This window comes from Lingula anatina, chromosome 9 (assembly GCF_051362555.1).
Source record: "Lingula anatina isolate TDL-2025a chromosome 9, LinAna3.0, whole genome shotgun sequence".
In the NCBI taxonomy this organism is placed as follows: Eukaryota; Metazoa; Brachiopoda; class Lingulata; order Lingulida; family Lingulidae; genus Lingula; species Lingula anatina.
In genome coordinates this window covers 13,931,554-13,937,085 of record NC_141775.1, presented here as the reverse complement: position 1 = coordinate 13,937,085, position 5,532 = coordinate 13,931,554, and the positions used below count along the sequence as shown (strand labels likewise).

At 34.8% G+C, this 5,532-nt stretch overlaps 1 long non-coding RNA gene across 1 annotated transcript; it reads right to left on the bottom strand.

Moving 5' to 3' along the window:
* Window positions 1-1,706: 1,706 nt before the first annotated feature.
* On the bottom strand, window positions 1,707-5,278 carry LOC106153546 (uncharacterized). Its single transcript, XR_001237424.2, has 3 exons — window positions 5,117-5,278; window positions 4,833-4,928; window positions 1,707-4,256 (listed from the first exon to the last, which is right to left on the bottom strand). It is a non-coding gene; the product is annotated as an uncharacterized LOC106153546 (long non-coding RNA).
* Window positions 5,279-5,532: the final 254 nt, after the last annotated feature.

Below are 5,532 nucleotides of genomic sequence, written 5' to 3'. Positions count from 1 at the left end.
AATACTGTTCATTCACCTTTAACGTATTTTCAATCATTTGAATACTTACTGTCGCGTAGAGCACTAAATCTCTTCCTCAAATTCGTATATTTGCTGTCTTGTTGAGAAATGAATGTCATTTTACGAACCGCTTTCTGCTATTTAGTTGTATAAGTGTAGCGTATTAGTGAAGTACTCACATTATCGAGTTTCTCAGTAATGTTTTCTGATATTGATATTTGATATGTAAGAATAATATGAATAATTTTCTGAAGTAGAATTTAGTTCGTAGAACGTTGAACTTAGAATATAACCGGTGTTTGTTTAATTAATTTGTTAAAAAAATGTACATGTAGGTTCTGTGTATAGGTAAAGAGGACGTCCATGTGACTGGAATTTGTTATATTTCCCCCTATTAGGCTGTTCTTTGACAATCTGCAGCTTTTGCTGTATAGGTATCTGCCAAATGTGTATTTTCTCGTATCTGACACCAATGTATGTTAGGAAAATTGCAAAGAAGTTATTACATATGTGCAATATTTTCTTTACAGAAAATGGATGTTGGGCATGTAAGAAATATCATGATCTTTCCCTCGGATTTTTCCCAGGGCTGACAATTTTACTTTGTTTAGGTTTTTTAATGATTATTTATTTTGTAAGAGAATTTTTGAAAAAGTGTATTTACCATTCTAGAATAACGTTCGTTAATAGCTAGTTATTTTTACAAACGATTTCTCACTACTATGCATTCCCCAATATAACATCGCGTTAATTTGAAAATTTAATTTACTGAATTAATTCCCATGATTCTTAACAATTACTGAGAGACAAAAACACTGGTGGATCAAGGACATTTAATTTATGGAGTCAGATGTTGACATTTGGGAAATTTGGAGTCATTTCGGGCTTGGTTATGTAAATCCACAATGGGTGATTCCTCCTTCCGGGGAAGGAACACTGGATCCACCACTGTTTTTAAAATGAAACTCTTGAAACATTTTGCTTTGTATCATCATGATCAATAATATCTGACATAAGACGAGTTGTTTAGTTGATAGTTTATTTGTCAAACCCAATAGATAAAACTTTGTTTTTGCAACTTTAAGTGAGTGCCAATAAAGATATCACAAATTTGTTTTACATACCCGAACCTTTAAACTTGTAGTGATGAAAAGATTTAATAAAATGTAGTTTTACAGGCAGATGTTCTTAAAAAACGAACGAATACAAACTTGTAATGGATATTTGTTTTGCACTAAATAAAAACTTCTCAAATATGCAAACTGTCTTAGTATTTTTATTTAATGTTGTAGGACTCAGTGGTGACCCGGGGTTGGGGTTCGATTCTTGGCTTCTGTACTAGAAAATTAACTAGAGGGACTTTTATAATTTACTGTTGGTTACTATAAGAGGAAAGTCTACCCGGGGAGGGTGGGTGGGAACACTTAGAGGAGTAGGTAGCGCGCTTGGCTCAGACACAGAAGGTCCCGAGTTCGATTCCTGGCGTTTCTAGGTCCCAGCAAATTACCTTTTGCCAAAAAATTCCAAATAAGCAATTTGAATTACTACAAGAAGATGATAAGAGTGACTAGAGACAAGTTGAGTCAATAGCTCAGCAGGTAGGACGGCTGACTAGAACAGCAAAAAGCGGGAGAACAAGGGTTCGAGGGAAACTGCAGAACACGATGCTAGACAGTTCAGGTGTAGACAGCTTACATATCTTGAGATAAGGTATAACATTCATGTTTATTTTACAATTGAAATGAAATAAAGCAATTTCATAAGAAAAAGATGTTAGAAAATCGCGATTACATTTTCTCTTAATAAAAAGAATTTTTTCTTTCACAAAAAATCGCCAAAATTTAAAGCGAGCTGAAACACAAAAAAGTTCCACTATACCCATGTAAGACATTTCGAAAAGTCTAAGCATTATGAATATAGCAGCTCAAAAATATAACAGTTTTGATTGAAAAAAAGCAGCTCAAAAAATTAACAGTTTTAATAGAAAAAAAAGAGGCTTAGGAATGCTACACTATACATAAAGTTTGTATGATTTTGCACAGAACCAATTTACAAATCGGAATGTTAAAAGCATTCTATTTTACATATTTGTTCTAAGTTGACCTAAGTTTTACGTCTTAGAAACTATCGTAAATTTTACCCAGGGACATATTCTCTAAATTCGGTGGTATTAACGATATTAAAAAATCAAAATGCATCCTTTCTGATGTAATTGCCACCCCAGATATAATAAGCATGCGCTTACTTGATACCTTGTGACATGTCTCAATGCTGATGATCGCACAAAAAAAACACAAAGGTTTCCCAAATTTATTCATTTTGTGCGACTGGCCAAGTTACTCATGGATAAATGTAGCTCATGTCTTGCGTCAATTTGTTTTCTTCACATTAAATCTTAAAACAGGTACTTGATAACACAATTTTGAGTGAATAGTTTTGCGCGTCGTGCGAATCAAGAACAACATAAAGACATGGTCAGTTTACAACCTTATCCCAGTCACAGTCATTTCTAAGAATAATATGCAAACAAATTTCAAAAGGTAACACCAAAATCATTTTAATTCTAACAATTTAGAACATTAAGCAAATGCCTATAAACTCCAATCTGGTCTCCGATGTTTAGTGATCAAGAAGAACATAGCAAAAATAACCCACTAGCACGTGCTGCAGGACTGGCATCTGATCAGAACGTGTGATCTCCACCGCCACTCGGTGCCCTCCATAATAAAGTTTTTAAAAAGCACCAGGTTCAACCTCAATCAAACTAAAACACTGATAAGTTTAAGTAACAAACTTTAAAAATTCTGTTGAATTGTTTCTTATTTTATGCGGAGAGCATTGACAAAAGTTGACGTCTACAAAACCTCATTTGGTCAATGTGAAATACCTATTACGCCCCCAAAAGAGCATTGCTGTAGCTAATGTAATCAATAATATTGACAATATGAATTTCATAGGTAACTTTTCGAAATTTTAGAATGTAAAAGGTGATGGATGATAAAAAGCCAGTCCCACGTATACTTTTTAATGGACAAAAGAGTTCGAATTAAAACACTGTCGCTTTCTATGACCCACTGTTTTTCCTTAGTGAAGATGAAACATTCCTGCTCTGTGATATGGGCAAGGCACAAATAGACTCAATGCTAGGAAATTTTGGCAGTCCAAATAGGAACCTTTAGGCTACTTATCACGTTGACAATGTATTTTCTTACTGTAATAACAAATATCTATTTTAAAAAATCTTCCCCTACCCACTGGTTTGATTTTCGTAAAATAAATAGTTTGATCCCCTCCCAGCACTGAATATATCTGTCACTGTCAGACACATAGATCCAAACACCGGGAACCAAAGAAAGTTTACTCTTAGAATGCGTCACAGTTACAAACAGAAAGATTGATGTGATACGTGTGGGCACTTCTGCAATAACACGAGCAAATTTGCAGGTCACCAATGCTTTTACTTCTGAAGATTTATAATAAATGGATTGCAGCGTTAACAATTTAATTAAGATTTACATCTCGTTTTCTTCAAATGACCACCATTTCTATATCTCGAATTTTTTCTATTCTCATTTTAAGTAATGGAGATGCGACAAACGTTTTTCTTTTCAAAAGTTAACTTCATTAAAATAATAATTTGAATTTAATCTAAAATAAATTTAAAAAATTTGTTCAAGTGCACAGCGAAGTGTAATTTGCCCACACGCATCATTTGACAACCAAGCAGGCACCGGTTCTGCTTGCATTGCACAGTGCTCTACCTAGACACCGCTTGGTAATAATTTTACAACTTTATCATTTTTGTTTTCATACATCACTTAAGGCACTTTTTAACAACATTATTTCCTTTTAAATAGAATTGGCTATTTATGTTCGACAACTGGCGGGTATAAACAATGAAACATGGACAAGTAACAAAAATATCGTTGTACTACTACCTAGTAACATATCTTAAGTGTTAAACCAGTGACGTGCAGGGTTGACGCTTGGATTTAGTCCATTTTTATCAGAAGTTTCATGGATAAAACGCTCGTTACACGCTGTACTTTATTCGATACACGTTTTGATACAGAATATAACAACCCAAAGCAAACTATACATTTAAGCCTAATCAAATGTCAACCCTGCAAGTTGACTATACGACAAACTTCGGCACGCATGACAACGTTGACATGGGTGCGGGCGCTGGCGAACACGAATCTGATGTCTTTGCTGGGAGTGCGTCCAATCTCCTCATAAACGGTAGTTAAGAGGCACTGAAAGTAAATGAAAAACCATTTTACCATCAAACAGTAAACAGGCCTAACTATCATACTGTTCTGTACACATAAGAACTGATGTTATACATAATAATAATAATAATAATAATAATAATAATAATAATAATAACCAGGGCATGAATTCTAATATAATTTGCGGAATTAAATTGATATATGCAAACAATTGTCAGAGGATCTATAGATTTGATGAAATAATCATTTTGGTTTTTTGTGAAATGCTGGGCCGGGGTTATATAAATATAAACATTGTTTCGGTTCTGAAGGATGATATAAAACACTTGTCGAGGACAATGTAGCCGTTTCTAGAGCACCTGGAAGGGGAAATTGTTTGGTTTCAACTCGTTTTGTCAGTTTTTAATCTAGATTGAAATATCAAGGTCGGAATGTAGCCTAGCAAATATCCGTTTGCTTTCCTGGTAGCGGCTAATTTTCTATAAAATATTTGCTTGTTGTCAGTTTACTAATAAGCAGGGGATACTCTGATATTTTGAAAAACAAACCGCTTTCGTTAGGAATAAAAGGACACCCATAATGATTATTGAATGTAGTTACCTGCCCAGTTGTCTTGCTTTGTTTGGGACGGAATAACGCAATCAGACTGCAGACAGCTGGAATGCTATTTCTTTTTTATTAGCAAAAGCGTTTCCTCTGGAAAAATAACAGAAAATAAGATATTTTACTTCAAGCTCATTTTGGACATCTTAGAGAAAGCGATGTTCACGTCAGTTACATAACCTCGTGGTCAATACAGCTTCTTTGAAATATGTGCTGTTTTAGGAAAATATTGTTTACACATAATGGGCAGTGTTATATTATATGATCTCTGCGGTACTCACAACAGATTGCTGCAGTTTCAGTGCCAGAATTTCGGCCTACATGTGGAAATTCTAGGCTTCCTTCTTTTCCAACTGACCTTGGTCCTATCCGAATACCTCTCAGCAAAGTGCTCGCCTGGTTTACGTAATAATGTATAGTTGACCACCCTCCGTACAGAGGCCTCGATTTAGGCATTGGTCTTCGTCATGTGTTAGGGCACCTTTATCGATTCCAACCCCGGGAAGGTAATTCGGGTTTGCTAAAACGGCAAAAAAAAAAAAAAAAAAAAAAAAAAATCACCTCTCTCAGCCATCATGTATAATATCAAGTACCTAGTGTCAGCTTTCACATTTCACTGGTAGAATTAATGAACTCCAAAAAAATCAAAGGAGCAGTATTGTGTTAGACATGGTGCGAATTTTCCCCAAACTTTTTT